Source organism: Passer montanus, unplaced genomic scaffold (assembly GCF_014805655.1).
Source record: "Passer montanus isolate IOZ18808 unplaced genomic scaffold, ASM1480565v1 scaffold64, whole genome shotgun sequence".
Classification (NCBI taxonomy): domain Eukaryota; kingdom Metazoa; phylum Chordata; class Aves; order Passeriformes; family Passeridae; genus Passer; species Passer montanus.
The window spans coordinates 3,532,649-3,552,340 of record NW_024371482.1 but is presented as its reverse complement, the minus strand read 5'-3'; the positions used below and the strand labels follow the sequence as shown (position 1 = coordinate 3,552,340).

General features: G+C 48.6%; 1 protein-coding gene across 5 annotated transcripts in view; it reads right to left on the bottom strand.

Annotated features, from left to right (window-relative positions):
• Positions 1-19,692, bottom strand: part of CBFA2T2 (CBFA2/RUNX1 partner transcriptional co-repressor 2) — a 59,146-nt gene that overhangs the window by 34,441 nt on the left and 5,013 nt on the right. Inside the window, exon 1 of one of the 5 annotated variants that reach the window (XM_039728141.1) lies at positions 3,205-3,681. The exons of the other annotated variants lie outside the window; for them this stretch is intronic. The gene's annotated coding sequence lies outside the window, so the exon portion shown is untranslated. Of the gene's footprint in view, positions 1-3,204; positions 3,682-19,692 lie in introns of those variants that run through there. 5 annotated transcript variants of the gene reach the window in all.

Genomic DNA, 19,692 nt, shown 5'->3' with positions numbered 1-19,692 from the left:
CAGCCATTCCCTGAACGCTGCATGAATTAAGGCAGTCTCCATCATAAAAATAAAAGTTGAACAGACTCCCAGAGACCTGCAGTGACGCTGCCCCCAGGGACTGCTCTGGAGTGTCTGTCGAAACACATTTCATACCTAGCTCCTAACAAGCAATCAGATATGGAAATAGTCACTAGATAAAGGCAAGCTTACAATCCAGCCCAGAACAAGTATGGATAAGCCAGCTCTTATAATGGGAAAAAAAACAATAGGCAACAGATTATGACCATCTCCTGCTCAGATTTAAAAACTAGCCAGCATTGACTTAAATCTGCTGCATGTGCCCAAGTCCTCAAATGACTGTGTTCAGCTCTCCAGCTATACTATAAACATCACACATACACGTCAAACAAATCTTGTTTTTTGTCCAAACCTTAAAAAAACAGATCTGGAAAAAAACAAGAGGCCACCTGGCTCCCCCATCCCATCCCATCACCGTGGGAGAGCACTGCCTCCTGCTAAATGCTGCTGGTGGTTACTGCATTTATGGGTCAATTTGGGGACTGCAGGGCTGATTGACTTGAAAACTCAGCTCCTGCAGTCAAACCACACAAACCTGTCAAACCAGTGATAACCTCTACAAGCCAAACTCCACCGTGGGTGATGCAAGACAAAGCTCTGTAAAGCAGCAGTAAAATCATTTGGGACTCACACTCAATGCGACAGGGGAGGCAGCATTAAGTGAAATCCCGCTCTCTTGGGGACCCTGGTCCTGTAAGACTGAGAAGAATAAACCAGAAAAAAACCCAAACCCAAGAGCCTGAGCCAGGATTCACGTGAGCAAAGCTCCCTTTGCTTTGGCGGGTTTAAACAAGCCTCTGCAACACCAGCAGATGCAAGTTGCAAAAATAGCAGCATCTTGGAAGTAAGCAGGGCTGTGGCTCCAGTCCCCGGGCAGAGCAGAGCCTGGCTTGGCATTTTCACTATTAAATGGAGTTTCTGCTCTTTTCCTCGGGGCATTGCCTGTGTAACAGAGTTCTCAGATTAACGATTTATTCTCCTTGCCTTTAGCAATTCTGCTCCTTCCTCAAACCCTTCAAATCTTTCCCTTGGCTTAGCTGCACTTTCCTGTTGGCAGTATTTTATCAAACTGCCTTTGCTTTACTCTTTTTCCTTGTTTCCCACACGGGAGTCTCTGAGTTTTGCATTATTTGTGTGTTTCTCTAACTGCTGGATGTGCTGGGCTACCTGGCTGTGCAGGGCACACAGTCATTTAGGTGAAGCCTAGGTAGTTACAAAAATAAAACTAAACATCTTTTCCATATTAATAGTGAAAATCATGTCATCCAGCAGACAATAGCAGGGGGGAAAAAAGTGTCTTCACTTGGATGTCCTGTACCATTTCTATAAAATTATTAGGTCTGGTGACAGAGTTTCAAGCCACCCTCTTCCCCAAAATACAACCACCTCTCATCTAAGCACTCAGCTCATCAGGCACCCTAAATACTTTTTAAAAATAAAGGAGCCTGAGGTAAAAAAGAAAGTTTTCTGCAGGGCTTGAACAAGACTCGACTAAATGAGTTGTTTAATGGCCAAATCGTGCTGCCCTGATGCCGGCAGAACTTCCGTTTGCTTAATCAGGGCTCGACCCGCAAGGAGACCGCAGCAGCAGCTGCTCCAGCACCCTGCACTGCCTTCACAAATTCGGGAAGTCTCCAGGAGAGCAGCAGCAGAGGAGCACGGCTCTTTGCTCCTAGATATCATCCCACCCTCTATGGCTTTGCTTTTGGGGTTTCAAACTCCTTTGTGCTGCTGCACTTTGAGACATTGAAGTGCACATACTCCTGCCTCCTCTCCAGGGACACACAGGAGGTGTTTGGTGTGTTTATAGAATCAGATTTACATTTTTTAAAGCCTCTACCCAAATGCTTACATGCTGCAAAAGAAGGAAAGTCTTAGGGTGGCCCATGGAGTGGCCAAACTGGCTGAGCACAGAGCTGCAGCCCAAGCACACTGCCAGGGAGTCCAGCCAGGCTCTCCCTCAGGAGATCCCATCATTTGGCATGTTTAAAGCTAACCCGGACAAAGCAACACTAAAGGGAATCATCCTGCACCAGGCAGCCCAGCACATATTCCTCTCTCTTTCTCCAGCCTGACAGCAAGTGATGCTCAGCCATGTTTCAGCTCCCCAAACTTTGAGTGCAGATTTTGGTGCATCTCCTGTGGCTGAGCAGGATTTCTCCAGCACATAAAATGGACTGAGTACAGGAGCTGAGTGGTGTAGGGGGCAGAAAAAGCTGGTAATATTTGGGGGAGCAGCTTAAACATGCAACAGAGGGATCTCTACAACAAGCTACACCAGAGGGTCAGAGGAGTAATTTCAACTGCTGAACCTTCCCAAAAGACAGGGATGGGGCAAAAGGGCAGGTTAAAACTACATATGCAAGATCCAGGGATTACAATAGAAAAAGAGAAAATACAGCCTGTCTATAGCCCGACAGTGAAAATATATAGGGGAGGTGTGTTCTGCTATCACAAGATTGATCTGGGAGATTTAGATGCTGGGAGCATCAGTTGCTGCTCAAGGAGTGCAAAGACAAAAAGGGAGCAGCCTCTGACACAATGCAGAGAAGCCCTGAAAACACGGGGGAAATTAAGGAATTTTGGGAGCCAATGGAAGAAATCCACCTCTGCAGTTTACACTCCCCCCACCTCAGCTTCAATACCAGCATGCAGAAACCAGAGTAACCCTAGGCACAGCAGAAAAACACGTTCTGCTAAAACACACAAAACCCTTCCTGCATTGCCATTTCCCCAGAAAACGCCAAATCCCAGTCCTCTGCTCACGGAGTGGGGGGGTGAGGGGGGGAAGATAAAAAAAAAATAACCATTCCATAGCAACCCAGAACGAGCTGTACCGCAGCTCTCCTCAGAGAGAGTTTAGTGTTTTTTCAGCTGCAGAATCCTCGCATGCAGCCGGCTGGGCTATTGAAGTTTTCCCCAGCACTGCAGAGGAGCGAGGCAAGGCTGGCAGAGCGCTGCGGCCGCCGCTCCCAGCCTCTCTCAGCCTCTCCCCGTACCTGCTCCCGATTCGAGGCTCTCCCAGCCTGCCTGTGAAAGCCAAGGCACTCCCCAGACCTCGCAGGGCTGAGCATCCCCCCGAGCATCCCCCGCCGCCCCGGGTACGCCGAGCGCCGCTTAAAAATAATCCCGTTCCTTGCTTACCCTAGCCAGCGAGGTTGCAAGGATCCAGCTGCTGTGCAATACACCTCGTTTCTTTCAAATAGAAAGAAAAGCTCTCTTCCTCCTCCTCCGCCCGTGATCTTCGAGCGCAGCCGGAGCCCAGCCTGCCTTCTCCTTTCATTAGCTGGACATGTGTCAGGTCCCGCACATCTGCGATTTCTCACTGCCTGGAGCCGCCTGTCCGATTCCAGGGAAACACAGATGGATCCCAGATGGGAAGGTCCTGCCAAACAGACCAGCTCTCCACCTTGCCAGAATACCCAGCTTAGAGGCACACACCCTCGGCTCGCTGCCTGCTCCCTGCCTGCGCCGCGCTGCTGCCAGGCTGCTCGCCAGCTGATGTCACCAGGCACACACCTACCAGCGCCTCGCCGCCCGCCTGACATTAACTTGTTAAATACACGGAATTTGTTTATGGCCGGCAGGAACAGCGAGGCAGCGGCAGCTCCGCCGCCCCCCTCCCCAGAGCCGGCACCGGGGGCACAGCAGCCTCTGCCCGGGTCTGGACACCGGGATGAGCTCTTGGGTAAAGCGGCGGATTAATTTTCCGAAGGTTTCCCCACGCACGTAAATCTTCGCTGCAAACTCCCCCCCGCTCCCCAGCAAGCCCAGTGCCAGAGTTTGCGGCGCTGGAAAACTGGCATGTGTTAGCAATTAGAAGCAACAACAAGATAACAAGACACTGATGTTGCAAGGGTACCAAACGCGGACTGGAAAATTCAAAGGAAGAGCAATTAAATGTGTAACATACTACCCGGCTCAAAGAGGAAGTGTTAAAGGAAAATGTAAATCCGAAATGTTTTATACCGGGAATAAACTCCACCAGAGATCTCAGAGCACCGAGGGAGGCCGGGAGCAGGAACCCACTGGGCACGACCACATTTGACCATTTCTCCCTCGCATTAATGCACAGCCGTGGCTGCTGTGCCACCTACAAACCTCGTGGTAATGCTGACAGCCTCTCCCCGAGGTGCAGCGTGAACAACAGATATTAACTGGGGGCCCCTGACTAATCCCATTCACCGCCAGCCGGGCGCTGGGCAAACACGGATTTACACAACAGCACTCCCGGCCACATCCCTGCCTGCCGGGGACTGCCCCGAGCAGGGGCAACCACCCCTCCAGAGTGCCCAAAGCACCCTGCTCCACATCACCCACTGCCAGCTCCCCTCCAACCGCCCCACCAGGAGAAGCAATGCTTGCACTTTGCCTGCAGACCATGCACAGGCACACTTTACACCCCACCAGGAGAAGCAATGCTTGCACTTTGCCTGCAGACCATGCACAGGCACACTTTACACCCCACCAGGAGAAGCAATGCTTGCACTTTGCCTGCAGACCATGCACAGGCACATTTTAAGATCTCAGAAGGGATCCACTGCTCCAGTCCTTACAGCTTAGCGGGTTCAGGTCTTGATCCTTTCCAAATCTCTGCAGTCAACAACACCTCTCTCTCCAGCTACTTTTTTGAGAACCAGGGACCTCAACACTTCCCCAGTTCAGCAAACTAAGAGCCTGCCACTGCCCAAGCTGGGGGATGCTGCTTTTTCACAAGTCCAAAAATCATACATGCCAAATTCTCCACAGTTGGTGTAGGCATGACAGGATAGTTACTTGTTCACAGGCAGCAAAATGCTCCTTTTTATGAAATTCCCAAGGCTCTGGCAGGCTACTGCTAACTGCTATGCCCATAAACCTTCTGGAGGTACTGCCCCCCCGGCATCTCACCTAACCCTTCACCCTGGCTTCTCTGCTGCTTATTCCTAATTAGTTTAAGGTACCTCTACTTCCCTTTGGGAGGGGGAAAAGGCTATAAAGGGAGAAAAGTGCTTTAAAGGAAGCATTAAAAAGCATTCTGCAAGCAGGCACGGCATGAGTCCATGAACACAGGGGCCACAATCTCCTCCTGCAGAGGACAGGCCTCCCAGTACAGGCAGGATGCTGCATGATAATGGGGGGCAATTTGGGCAGGAGATTTTTGGGCTGTTGTAGGAGCACATGAAGCTGCTGCTTCCCTGGCTGGGCAAACACATCATTCTGAGAAGAGCAGCCTGGCTGCAGGCAGAGGGGACACAGGTTTACAGCAGCTCTCCCTCCTCCAAACCTCACCCAAGAGCAGCAATTCCACCTGCTTCAGTTAGGAAAAAAGAAGTGAATCACATTCAAGTATCAGCACACAAACACCTGGAGCGTCCCATGAGATGATGCTCAGGCAGCAAAACAGGTTGAGAACAGGCAGATCCAACAGTGCCTCCCAGCACCCCAGTCCCCACTGGAGGGGCTGCTGGCAAGGCACATCAATAAAACATTTAGGTTCAGAAAGTTCAGCTCGCTGGGACTTCTGACACTTCTGATGGAGGTTGCGCAAAATAGCGAAGCTCTCAATATTTCATAAGCTGAGATGGAAAAACCATCTCTAAATTACACAGACAATGAAGGGAGGCACAACCCAAGCTGCTCCACCAACACCAGAACTAATAAAGTTATTTTCCTATGGACTTGCATCTCATGGTTGGCTCCCTGGCACCTCACGCTGTGAGGTCCCCAACAGGAGCCGTCCCCAGCCGGGTCGTGGTGACAGCGGTGGCTCTCATGTGGATTCTCTGATGTCTTCTAAGAAGCAAGCTCATGTTGCAGCTCTGTCTCCAGTGGAGATGGTACCAGGCAGATGGATGCTCCCAGTGTTAGGAATCCAGCACCAGACACCGCTGCTCCCTGTCCAGCCCTGTCCCACCATCCCCAGTGAACTGGGCAGTGAACTCCAAAGCTGACTTTGTCTGAGTGTGACAAAGGAGGGGATGCTCAAGAGCATCCACCTGGGATCTGTCAGGTCTTTGGGTCAAAGCCATAAGAGAAGTACCCGCAGAAGGCACAGGGGACATCCTGGGGTTGAGATAAAGGAGCTTTATGTGAGATCCATAACCAGCATGCGGTGTTCCCTCACCTGCTTTTTTAACCATATTTCAGCTTAAGGACCTGAACAGCTTGTAACACTTCATACAAACAAAAGCTGTCCACAAATGTGACAACTGGGTTCTAACTACCCTTTGTCAACCAAGGCTAAATAAATCTCTTCAATGTTTTTACAACCTAAAGCACTTTGAAATGTCAAGAACTCAGGTCACTGCAAGTATTTTAAGTATAGTTACCACGACTTTATAAACCTTTATGAAAAGGCACATAATTCTTTGTCACTGTGTCCACAGCCCAGTATCTAAAACCCCACCATCCTCAGGGAAGACATCCCCACCTCTTGCTAGGGAGGCAGGAATAAGCCAGACCTCATGGATCACCATTAGAGTAAGAAAGATAGATGTGTGCTTTTGGGTTCTCCAGGTACAAAAACTATGGACACCAGGGTGCCCTGAGTGGAAGTCATTGCCAAACCATTGCCTTTCTTTGAAAGGCTCATGGATTATGTCTTACATATGATCCACGTGCCTCAGCTTACCCAAACCATGGCCTATCCCTAAGCTCATCCCTGAGCTCACCACTGGCAGAGGCAGGTCCCTGAAGCACAGAATCACAAAATCCCAGAGTGGGTTGGGTTGGAAGGGACCTTAAAGCTCATCCCATCCCACATCCTGCCATGGCAGGGACACCTTCCACTGTCCCAGGCAGCTCCAAGCCCTGTCCAACCTGGCCTTGGGCACTGCCAGGGATCCAGGGGCAGCCCCAGCTGCTCTGGGCACCCTGTGCCAGGGCTCCAGGTTACTCCAACCCCCATCCAACCTGGCAAGGGGAGCCCATCCACATGTCATCTACTGACCCCTCTCACTGTTCCTAAGAGGCTTGTCTGCTCCTAAATACACACGAAAGCAGATTTTGTAGCCCAGACATCACCAGCACAGCGGAAGGAAGCAGAAGTGCAGGCAGCATGGGGGAACTTCTTTCCCCAGCTCATCATGCTAATCTGCTTCTGCTTTCTTCTCCTGGGAATGTTCCATGGAAAGAACGATGCAAGCAAACTTTGAACACTGGGAGCTATTGATACCTGCTGCTCTCTGTGGTTTCTGAGGAAAGCAAGGAAATCTGAAGAATTTTTCCAGTTTGCAGTGGAATTTTTATGCCTATCACAGCCCATTGCCACAGTGAGCACAAGAGACCTGAACTGCTTCTGATTTCTCTGCTATTCCACAGATAGTTCATGATGTGTCTCAGATTTATTTTTTGCCTGCTGTGTTCTTACCTCAGAAAGAAGCTCCAATTGAATTCAAGGCAACCCTGGAAAGCCTTTGCCTTTTTAAGCTGACCACTTTCCATTGCACAGAAAAATAAATCCAAATGCACTAAGGCAGCCAAAGCCATTTATCAGGCTAAGTAGAAACCGTAAATTCATGCTAACTGGAATCTGATGGAAACCAATTGGGATCCTCCTCCTCCTCCAGGCTCAGGTCTGGCAGGAAAGTCAAACATTTTATTGCCTTCTTTATGCCTTACAAGACAGTGGAGCCAAGAAGGGACTGCTCCCTTTGAAGCAATGCTGGTGGGGCTGCAAGGGACACTCAGTGACTTGAGTTCAAGCTCAACCCCCAAAACAGAGATTAGACCTCTCCATTCCTGGCAAATTTATCACATTTAACAAACATCCTCTTTTCAATACATCCATTATTTGAATTAGTACAAGGCAGATTATGCTAACAAGCTTAATTTGTCACAGAATCGTGGAGAAAGGTTTGGATAGGAAGGGATCTTAAAGCTCATCTCGTTCCACCCCCTGCCATGGACACCTTTGACTATCCCAGGGTGCTCCCAGCCCTGCCCAGCCTGGCCTTGGGCACTGCCAGGGATCCAGGGGCAGCCCCAGCTGCTCTGGGCACCCTGTGCCAGGGCCTCAGCGCCCTCACAGAGAGGAATTCCATCTCAATATCCCATCTAACCCTGCCAAGGCACACCTTATCACTTCCAGAGCCTTGTCCAAAGTCCCTCTCCAGCTCTCTTGGAGCCCTGTCAGATCCAGAGCCTTGTCCAAAGTCCCTCTCCAGCTCTCTCGGAGCCCTGTCAGGCACTGCAAAGGGCTCTAAGGTCTCCCTGGAACTTTCTCTTCTCCAGGCTGGACATCCCCAGCATTCCCAGCCTTTCCCCAGAGAAGAAGACTTCCACCCCTTGACAAAATCCAAATCAAATCATATTGCCTTCTTCAGGAGTGAACATGAACAGTGTTTGGCTTTTGTGCCATTTGAATCCTCCCCAGAGAGGGGTAAAACCACATTAAAAGCTGGCCTTAACTGAGCTGGAAGAACGTTACAATCAGACATTACCAAAAAAATCCCCAACAACCAGGAGGAGCAAAGATGCAACAAGGAATTAAACACAACCTGAGGAAGTTATTGAAACTACTCCTGGCTACCCATTAAGGGAGGGGACACACATCACCTAAGCACATGATGCTTTATTCTTGTGGCCACATATGAAAAGAAAAACCATGCAGAAACTGATGTCCTATGCAAAAATATCCCCTCCAAAACAACAAACCAATTCCTAAATCTAACACCCTTGCTCTGATTAGAAATCCAAGCTTCTGTAGCTGTCACGGGTATTTAAACCAAACACAGAAATATGGAAAAAATGAGTAATCCTATTTGGAGAGAGAGTAAAATCCAGCCTGCAGAGGATTAATTCTAGTCCAACAGCCCTGCAGCTTGACAGTATTTTCCAGATCAATAGCAGTGCCATTTGATTACAGAGATTTGTTCAAATACATACATCCACTCCCCTCCAATTGTCATTTCAGTGATTCTCAACTTCAGTTGCCCAACACCCAGAGCAGGACCATTCCAGGTACTGGAGGCTGTGTGGATGCAGCTCTCAGCCCCCTCTCCCCTACTTCAGAACCCCAAATTTCCTGTCTACATCTGACAGTTTTGCCCCACTCCTTGCAGGACCATCCTCTTTAGCACCTGTTTATGGTGCAGACAAACTTCAGGAGCCAAAATCCTCCCTTTTTCAGGTGAGGTGGTGGCTTTGAGAGCTGTGTTTTGGATCAGGCACCGTACTCCAGGCTCCCAGTGCTCCTCACCACCAGGTGTGCAAGTAGGACCATTTACAATTAAGAAAGCACAGGTTAAAGCCCAACAAAGCAGCAGAATCTGGGGGTTTTGCCTCATCCCAGGGGCCATGGCAGGCAATAAAGGAGGTGATGGATCCAAGCCCTACAGCAGGCTCACTAACATCCCAATTTGCTTCCAGCACCTCCCTCCACTGGTGCCTTCCCTGCCACAAGCTCTGGCTCTTCCCTGAGAATGGCTTTTCCTTCTTTATCTTGGGCTCTTTTAACAGAAAGAGCTTCTCCTTCTTTATCTCAGGCTCTTTTTTCCCCCCCCAATTCCACCCTGAGCTTCCCTCTGCTCCGGCCCTTATCTGTGAGGGCTGCTGGGGCTCTGCTCCTTTCCCAGTGCTTCACAGGAGGACAGCGGCACCTCCTCACCACACAGCCCCCCAAGGAGGGTTCTTTTCTCATTTATTACCTGTCACTAACCTGGTAACATTGATTAAAAATATCCCAATTCCCATCTCCCTTTAAAAAAAAAATCCCAAGTTGTTTTGTTCATTACACCCAGCAAAACCACCAGCTGTGGATTTTAAGCAAGGCATCCCAGTTTAGCACCAAGCAGGGTTCCCTTCCTTCCAGCCTCAACCAATCACAAAAACCACATTTCAAACGTGGTCTTTGCTAGTTTTTCCTCCGTTTACTTTTCACCCATTTTTCTTTGCCGGCTCCCTTCTCCTGCTGACCCTTTAGACCTAACAACCGCTGCCTTTGGGGAGAGCGAAAAGAAGAAAGAGCCCGGCGCAGCCCTTTGCGCCTGGCCCGGCATTCCAGCGCCGCGCTCCCGGCTCCACCAAGTCTGATTTAGGAGCACTGCTGGGAGCTATTAGTTTACGAAAGGCCCAGCACGCCCACCCAGGCTCAGGGACGGCGAGAGGCTCCCCTTTCACCGCTGCCATGTGCCGAGCCGAGGCAGCGCGGCCGGCGGAGCGCGGGGGTCAGGGGACAGCGCTGGACACCGGCCACACCACGGCAGCCTCGGCAACAGAGGCCAGGCTCTCCTTTCACACTGCCCGGTGCTCCTTGTTACAGCCACTCCTTCCTTTTTGTAGCCTGTTTCCACTACCATGCTTTTAATCTCTTTTTTTTTTAGCCTTATTTTTGCTTCCCTTCTCCACTCTCTGCTTCCACCATCTCCTCATCTGCCTCCATCCCTTCCCCAGCAGCCCCAAGAGCTGATCCTGAAAACCATCACAGTGCTCCCAACCAGGGGAATCTGCTGAGCAAGCTCAGCTGCCTGCCCAGGTGTCTGCTACCTGGCCCTGTTACCCTCCCAGAACTAAAGCATGCATCAGCCTCCCAAAAATGTGAGGCCACGGGGAACTTAATGGGGTGCTCTGCCAATAGCTGCCAGATTTTGGCCAGCTCATTATCCCAAAACGCCTGGTGTGGATGTAAGACAGAGTTAACTCCCCAAAACAGGATCAGCTCAGTGGTGGGAGAGGCAGTGAGAAAGGAAAGGGGAAAACAAGCAAATGAAGCATCATTTTGGAGTCATCAGGGTTTTGACATTCTCCAACTGGCTTCTATTAGCATGGCATCTGTTTGGGTGCCTGAAGGAGAAAAAAAATCAAAGGCAAGACTCATTTCCAGAGGTACAGAGCAATCAGCAGGTTCTCTGTGCTTGCCTCTGGAGCGCTTGGATGCAGCTCAAGGAGGACCAGGCACAGTGAACAAGGACCTGGAATTTTATTACCTTCCCCTCCTGCCGGAAGCAGAGCCTATTTGCAGATTTACAGCTCGTGTCAACAGGAAGTTCGTGTTTACAAGTTTCCTGGAAAAAAAGCCAGCATTCCTGTCCTCCACCACAGCCCGGTGGGAATGCTGCCTCGTGGGGGAGTGCTCAGATGGGTACAGGAGACAGGAATGAGTTTTGGCCATGTAAAACATACAGACAAATAGATAAAGCTATGAAAAAAAAAAACTGAAGACCAGAAGGAGAACAGTAATTCAGCAATTTGGTGGAAAATGCACAGCAAGACAGCACAGCCGTGTCTGGAAAAATACTTTTGTAGCATCTGGGATTCACACTTCAAAGAAGCAGAAGAATTTTAAGAGGATGAAAAGCTATATTCAGGCTAACATGAATTTTTCTCTTCTGGCCCAACTCTTCTGTCATTCCCATTACACTGTTCCTCCAGGAGTCCCAGCCAAGCTCAGCTGGTCACACTGGGGTGGGCCCTTCTCTCCCAGTAAAGGCATTAATGGGATCACAGTGGGTCTGGTGGTGCTGCTGGATCCACCAGGACCTGCCAGGATCCATCCATCCCTGAGCTCAACCCCAGATGGAGCTGAGGATATTGTTTATTGCCTTCACAAACTGGAGCCCTGGGCCTGAACAGCCCTATCTTGTGAAAGCTGGATTTTAAATCTTCCCCTTTCATATGGTTATTTAAAAAAAAAAACCCAAAAACAAAAAAACCCCACAAACAAACAAGAAAAACCCACCACCAACAAAAAAGCCCCCAACAACAACAAAACCTAAAACAACAACAAAAAAACCCAAACCAAACAAACAAAAACCACACCTAAAACCAAAACTGAAACTAAACAAAAAACCCCCAATATTTGTTCCAAAATTACTCAAAACAAGAGGACAGCCAAAGGTTAAGCAGCCAGAGCTCTACCAGGACAGCAAAGACCCAAATCAGTAAATATTTATTTAGGCCATGCTGTACAGTTTAGCAAAGACAGATATGGAGTGCTTAGGGTGGTATCTGATCTCCTGAGAGAGAACACACTGCTCCCAAGGAAAGTTTCTGTCTTGACAGATGGACATTTTCCAACAGAAGGATGATCCAGTCACAAGATCCCTCTGACACAAACTCATTCAACAACACAACAGGTACAGAGAACCAAGTCCCAAAAAGCCACACTTAGCTTCTCCCTAGAGAAAGGGCTGGAGAAAACCAAGCTGACAGAGCACTCAACCCACCCAGCCTTACCAACTTCCAGGATTTAACATGCAGAAGCTTGAAACAACTGAGCTGAAGAGGAAACTCAGAACTAGAGCAGGCATCAGGTCCTTCCAACACCACCACAAGTGTCCCCAGCATAGATTTAGGTGATCCTCCTCACCCAGAGCTGCACCTCTCCACTCATTCCCTGGGTATTTGAGCTCTTTCCACACCAACCAGCAGCACTAAGAACAAAATTCCCAGTAGAATCAGACAGAGATGGGGAGGAGAGTATCATGCAAAGGTCCCAAAACTTATTTTTCTACCCTGGGTCCTTATCAGGAAACCATTACTGAGGAGGTGCCTGCCTGGATTCAAGCATTTCACATGCAGGTGCCACCATCCCTGTGCAGGAGGATGGAAGTTCAAAGGGAAGATTTTGCAATAGGCTGAAGGGAACATTTGCTGAAAGCATCCCATCAAAGCAGGCAGGTGTCTTCCACCCCACACACTGGACATACTCGTTCAGACAACTTCAAGAGCCAGAAGAACCTAAACATCTGTATGGTGAAGTTAATTTCCATGCACAGAGAGGAAAAAGCAAGAAAATTATATTATTACCTTCAATCCAAACCTCAGGTTTACTAAACTTGAAACTTCAAAAGTCATCAAAATCTTCATTTTCTACACGAGTTACATAAAAAAAACCCAAACAACTCAGGGAGAAGAATAAGAAAGAGACAACTTAAAAAAAAACAACAATAAAAACCTGGAGCAGGAGATAAAAAGAGAGATTCATCAGCAAAGCTCCTCTAAAGCAGGGTTGGAGTTGATGGCAGAGGCAGTTAAACTGCAGCATTGTGGGAAGAGCGGATTTGATTTGGCTGTCACTACCAGGGGAAAGAAAAACCCAACGAAACTAAAGCAGCTCAAACACATTTACTTCCTCTTCATTTCGTTAATCCTACCCAGGGCTGTGGCCAAGGTGAAGCTGAGTTTATTGCCCCGAGCCTGCTCTGGGCTGTGCTCTGCCCAGGTGAGCCAGCACCTCCCAGAGCTGCTCTTAACTTGTCCCAGCTGTGTTTTCCCCATGCCCCAAAAGTCTCCACCTGGCTCTGCAGATGGAGCAGCTGCAGCTGAAGGCAAACACCTGGTGAGCCACAGCCCTGCCCTGCGTGCAGGGGGAGATCACATTTAAAGCAGCTCCTGCCCTATTTAAGGCCATATCAGGGGTTTAAGTGCCGTGTTTGTGGTTAATAATCTGCTCCCTTTGAGCCTAGGGAACCTGAAAAGCTCAGCTGGGCAGCTTTGCACTGACCAGCCACCAAAAACCTCCTGAAGATGTGGAAAGGAGTGCTAAACCCCACTCAGAGTACAACACCACTGGATGTACCTCTACAAGAGCTGCATTTCTCACACACCAGCTTTGGGCTGCACCAGCCCAACCAGCACAGGAGCTGAGATGTGCCCAGGTCCCTGGTGGGCTCCAGGCTGGCAGCAGGCTGCCCTGGGACAGAGGAAGGGACACCCTTGTCCTGTTCACTGCTGATGTCTGACCTAGTAAATACTTGGAAATTCACTCCTCTAGAAAAACATTTGACAAATACTCATCCCCTAGGGAATGTCATGATGAGCAGAGCAAGAGAAGTACTAGGACTGTTTTTTAAGGGATTTTTACAGCAATCATGTCAAGTAACATCTCTCTTCAAGTCAATACTGCTGTCTGAGCAGGCTTTTAGTCCAACAGTTCATTCTTGTTGGAGACTCCTTACAACTAAGCTGCAGTGTCAAAGAACTACCTGGTTAGCAGTGCTGCTTCAGCATTTCTTTGCACCAGTTTCCTCCAAGTTCTTGCTCAGTGATGGCAGTATTTATATTAAGAACACAAAGGTATATAAGACTACAAACTGGAGAGGCAGACAGTGTATTTAAAAAAACCTCCAAACCCATTTCCCAACAGGCTCCAGACATTTACGGTCACCAAAGAACCAGCAAAAGAAGCTGTTTGTTACTTAGCAGTAATTTTCAAGTGACTTGAGCTGAATTCAGTATCGTAGTCACACAGGGAAAAAAAAAAAACCAACAAAACAAAACAAAAAACCCCCAAACAAACAAACAAACAAAAAACCCAAACCATGAGAAATGCTCAAGACCAGGTTGGAATGGGCTCTCAGCAACCAGGGATAGGGGAAGGTGTCCCTGCCCACAGCAGGGGTTTGGAACAGGAGGGTCTTTAAGGTCCCTTCCAACCCAACCATTCTGGGAATCCATGTAATAAAATGTTGGGGGAAAGGGAGATAATTCAAGGGTTAAATGAAATCTTGCTAGGCCAAACTGACAGGAATCAGTTCCAGAAAGCCTGCAGGGTCAGCTTGTATCGACTACAGAAGATCCTTGTGCAAATTAAAAGGTTTCCCTGTCTGCTTGTTTCGGCATATGGAAAAGCTGCAAATTCACTCCCTGAGGTTTGCACTGAGGAGGCTGTTGAATGCCAGGACGAGTCTCAGGACTGGGATATTTGGATGCTAAGGAGTGCTGGAGGTGCAGCCTGCTGCCATTCTCCCACGTGTTCAGGAGTCAAGTCCAATCAAGCCAACATTTGTAAAAGGCCCTCTCGGGCCCCGTTTCCAAACACCTGCATCCCTGTGTCTCCTGGGCCCCCAGCTCTCCCGTTTCTCAGTGCATCTCACTCTGAAATTACAGAGTGCCTGTCTTCCTCACCCATGCAGAACAGCTAATCCCAGCAGGATAATCCTGCTTTAATGAGAAAACTATAGGACCTTTGATAAAGCATATAAATCTTATAAAAGCCCTACTACAACATTCCTTAGTCTCTGGGACTGGATGACCGACCTCTAAAATGAATTTTGCATGTGGCTGTCTCAAAGCTGTGGAAGGTAACACGTGGCAGGGACAGCAAACTGCTCCCTCTTGCAGGACACCATAAAATCTGTAACAGTGCTGGAGGCAAATTTCCCATGCCTCTGGACATGTGTGCCACTCCATCACCAAAATATCTCATCCTCTGCCTGCCACAGGAGCCAGAGGACACTGTCAGCTCCCATTCCTTTTCTCCAGCTCACAGCACACTGCCCCAAATGGAAATGGCCGTGATAGAGCTGACCTGCCCCAGGTCAGGGGCTCCAACGGTCCAGTAATTTCTTACAGCCCAACAAAGAGCTGGGAGATGGCAGGAACTGTGTCCTGGGCTGCAGCACAGCTGCTGAGCTCCAAGATAAACCTCAGAGCCTCTGCCAAACTGGGAATCTGTGTCAGGTTTTGTATGATAAAAAATAAAATATTTGAGAACAATTCCTCATTACAACTTAGGTGTAGAAATCCACAAACACTTTTTTCTGACCTCACAAGACCTTGCTCCAGCTCCAGAGAAGAGCCCAATGAATTGACATTTCAACACTTTCTTTTCCCCTCAAGTACAAACACACAACTGCTGAGAAAAAGCAGTGATGCTCTGACCTGACACGACCAGTCGTGTTGAGGGATAATTCCTGTGCTGTATCAGTGACTGGAATTACCAGGGCTTTGCCAACAATTTAATGAGATGGAAACTCATGCTTCCACTGCCAGAATTTGTTTGTCGGGCCATAAACTATTTAGATGCCCTGAATATTTTGCTCCTGTGTTATAAAACAGGTGTGAAGAGGTGCATCTCCATCCACAGAGCTGCTGCTCGGAGCAGCACGGCCTTCTGGACAGTTGTAAGCTCCTGGTGTGCTGTGAGTGCTCAGGGAGAGCTGTCCACTGGCTTGTCCTTCACCAAAAGCGGCTCTCAGAGCCTGGATGGGGATGGGGTCACACCTGCCCAGAGCTCACCTGAAGCTGGACCAGCTCTGAGTGGTGCTGCCAGGTTCTCCAGAGCTTCCTGGGCCTCCTTACACCAGCAGCAGGAGGATACTAAAAAATGCAGTGCTGGTGGGAACTGAGGCAATCCTTACACATGCACAAGGGAAAAGGGGAGATTCTGTGCCAACCACACCAACTCCTGTTTGGTACCTGTGAGACTGAAGGCAAGAATTCCTGCATGGATCAGATCCTGGTCTTTGGTGCTCCACTGTCTGTATGCCACCAGGAAAGTCCTCAGCACTGATGGAGGATCAAGATGTGGTAAACAATGCTCAGGAGCAGTGACTGAGCCTACAAGTGGTTTTTTTCTGAGCATATTTTACCATAAAAACATAACAAATTTAATTCCATTTAGTTTTATCTCAAACTCCACTTTCTTAATTAGAGGTACAGGGCTCGAGGGGAAACTGCTGTAATTATTAAATGGGAAATAAAACCTGATGAACACAGTAACTGCAGTGACTGAAAACTTCAATAAAACTGGTAGAGAACAAATCAAGAAATATCTAAACATCACCTGCTCAACAGTTTGTGTGCTCTAATAGTTATTTACCTTTTCACATGCAAAAAGAGGTTTTATTCTCCCTCTTGCTAAAATCTATACCACACAGGAAAAAAAAAAAAGGTTCTTCAACAAGAAAAATATATTCAAGAAGAAAACAGTCAGACAAGCACCTGGGAATGTTTTTGGAGTACTGCAGTGCAAAACCAAGACTCTCCCTCAAAAGATTCCATCAATTTAACTTCTAGGTGCTCAGTATGCCTAGATAAAGAGGGAAAACCAAGCTCTCAGGGAAAAAAATCATCCCCTGGTGGGGTGAAAGGACACAACCAGTGTATTCTGGAATGTGGACCTCAAAAGATTCCATCAATTTAACTTCTAGGTGCTCAGTATGCCTAGATAAAGAGGGAAAACCAAGCTCTCAGGGAAAAAAACTCATCCCCTGCTGGGGTGAAAGGACACCACCAGTGTATTCTGGAATGTGGAGACTCAGGTGGGCCAAGGGCAGTAATCTGAAGTCAGGGCTTCTGCAGCAGAGGGGTGAATAAACACCAGCAAATGGATGCAGGTGATCCCACAATTCCAGTTCCAGCTGATTTGCAGCTGATAGGGGAGCCCCAAGAACAAGGCAGTGCCACTCCTGAGGCAGCAGGGGTCAGGAGCTGTGTCACACAGGCAGTGCCTCCCTGCAGAACATTCCTGAGGACACACGCTTGCTTTCCCAGCACCACTGAAGTACAGCGTGTCCCGTTACTCACCACGGAAGGTGATCCATCAGCATCTGTAGTGTGAAGAGGGAGGCAAACAGCAGAAGGAAAGCAAAGTGCTAGAAAGAATTCCTGGCTAGAGTTTGCTGCTTTAAATCTTCCCATGAACGCGGGCTGTGAGCTGCAGAACGGCACACTCGCACCGGGAAAGCAAAATGGGTACAAGGCTCCCATCCAACTCGGATTTAATGGCAGAGAAGATAGATCTGCTCTTTGAGAAAAATCCCAATTGTTGATTTCTATTTTGTCTGGCGATGGAGTACAGTATTCCTCCTTCCTTCCTGCCAAAAGTGGTGGAAGTACGATGTGCTTTAAAGTAATTACAGCAGCTCATCCCAGAAGTGGCTGCATTTCAAACGAGGCAGGAGATGCACAAGTGGGGAGTGGCTGCTCCCAGCTGAATGTTGAACCTGCCTTCAGACCTGGGGATGAAAAGGTTCTCTCCAAAACAAACCACATTTGCTTCTGATACCTGCCCAGTTTGTCCCCTTCTGGTCTAACCCTGCTGCACCCCCACGGATGGTGGAAAACTCAGGGCAGTGTGGCTCAATGTGACACTGTGGGCAGGACATGCCTTCCTACAGGGACTCAGCTAGATCCAAATTTTTTTAAACTGGTATCTCTCTTGACTCCTCAGCAAAACTTGCAAACATTTGGCTGTGCCAACCCTGTACCCCTCTAAACACTCAAATGCAGTATTTGGAAGTGTGCAGTATTTTCATTATTGGTAGAACAGCCATAATTATCCAAATAAAACTATTACTATAGTGGGCCTTTGATCATAAATAGAACTTAATGGATTTTATTACATCCTGGGAAGCGAGAGCTACAGAAAGAAAAGTATTGCTAAATGTGCTTTGCTACTACCTATCAATTTCTCCTAAACACTGAGCACTTAAGAAATACCCAAAGAAACACATTGCTCCTACTGCATAACCATTGCAAGTTCCCCTCCGAGCTCTTCCCCTTTAGCCAGCTCGCAGGGGACGTTTCAGCAGCTGAAAATTAAAGGGTCACAATATTGAACCTTCAGGTATCAAGTTCACAATGGAAATAGCAGCTGACACAGAAAGGGCTCTGCTGAGCACGGCGGTGATAATTCTGTTGCCTCGGAGCTGGAAGCAGCTCACTTACACAAAGTTTGTTATTTAACTCAGCGAGGAACGAAATAAAATGCCACAGCCATGGATTTATTCCTTACACAGCCTCTTTCAAATCATACTCCACACCAGAGACGTGCTAGCAGCGAGTCTAACTCTGGCTGCAGTATCCTCTCAAATCCAAATAACTCCTCTCAAGTGCTGGGGAAGGCAGTGATGGCCTCAGCAAGGGCTGCTTGTCCTGCAAACCTCTGCAAACTCTTCTGCTGGAGCCCATCTTCCAGAAAACTTCACAGGAGCCAAACACCACTAGATGCCACGGGTCCGTGAGCAAGCAACTACAAACCCGGGATGTCCGACAGCCACCATGGAAAAGGGCAGCAACGAGGAGGGGGCAGCCAGATATGCCAGCTTCCCACTTGCCCCTGCTGACACAACGCAGGAAAAGCCATCTTGCCACCCCCGGGGACTCCCCACCTGGCCCTGCTCCGCGGTGACAGCCCAGGCCTGCTGCTATCTCCCAAACAGATGCATTTATTCTCCTGAGAGCCTCCCACGTCTTATCTAGCTGGCAGTTTCCAAACGTTGAGCGCCAAGTCCAGCTAAAACCACTTTAAGCTCTTTTAGGCAACAATTCCTGAAAGCGTTTTGGCAGGGGAGCAAGGGAGGCGGGGTCCCCCTGCGCTGTCCCGCCGGGATGGGCACGGAAAGCACCCCCTGCACCCCACTCTGGAGATGCTGTAAACAGGACCTGGCACAGGAATGGATGTATAGTTTACAGAGATGCCTTGCTTGAAGCAAATTTGCCTCTCAACACATGGCCAAACTCTCACGCAATAAATTAACTATTTGGCAGCCACCGAACCAGCGCTGGAGCCAAACCAATTAGGGTTTAATGTGATCCCAATTTCCTATTTCTGAGACGGGGGTCGGGGAGGCGGGGGAAGAAGGGGGAAGAGGAGGGAGGGAGAGCAAAGTAAATCCCCTCCTGGTTTATAAATCCTTGCCAATCATCCCAGATAAACCTGTCACCCACAGCTCTAAATCTGTATTTGCACTTGCGTGCTCCGAGGGACGCGGTGGGAAAAGGCGCGTCGGACGCAGCCAGCCTGACTCCCGACATGTGTTTTCCATACTTGGGAAATTCAATCATTTAAAAAATATTTACCAAGCTTTGTCTTTAATTAGAAAAACATGACGACGGATAAGGCGAGTTATTGTTTCTAAGCTAGAAATGTCAGAGATCCTCATGATGTCAGAAGATAAACCCCATCAGCGACCCTTGGACCCG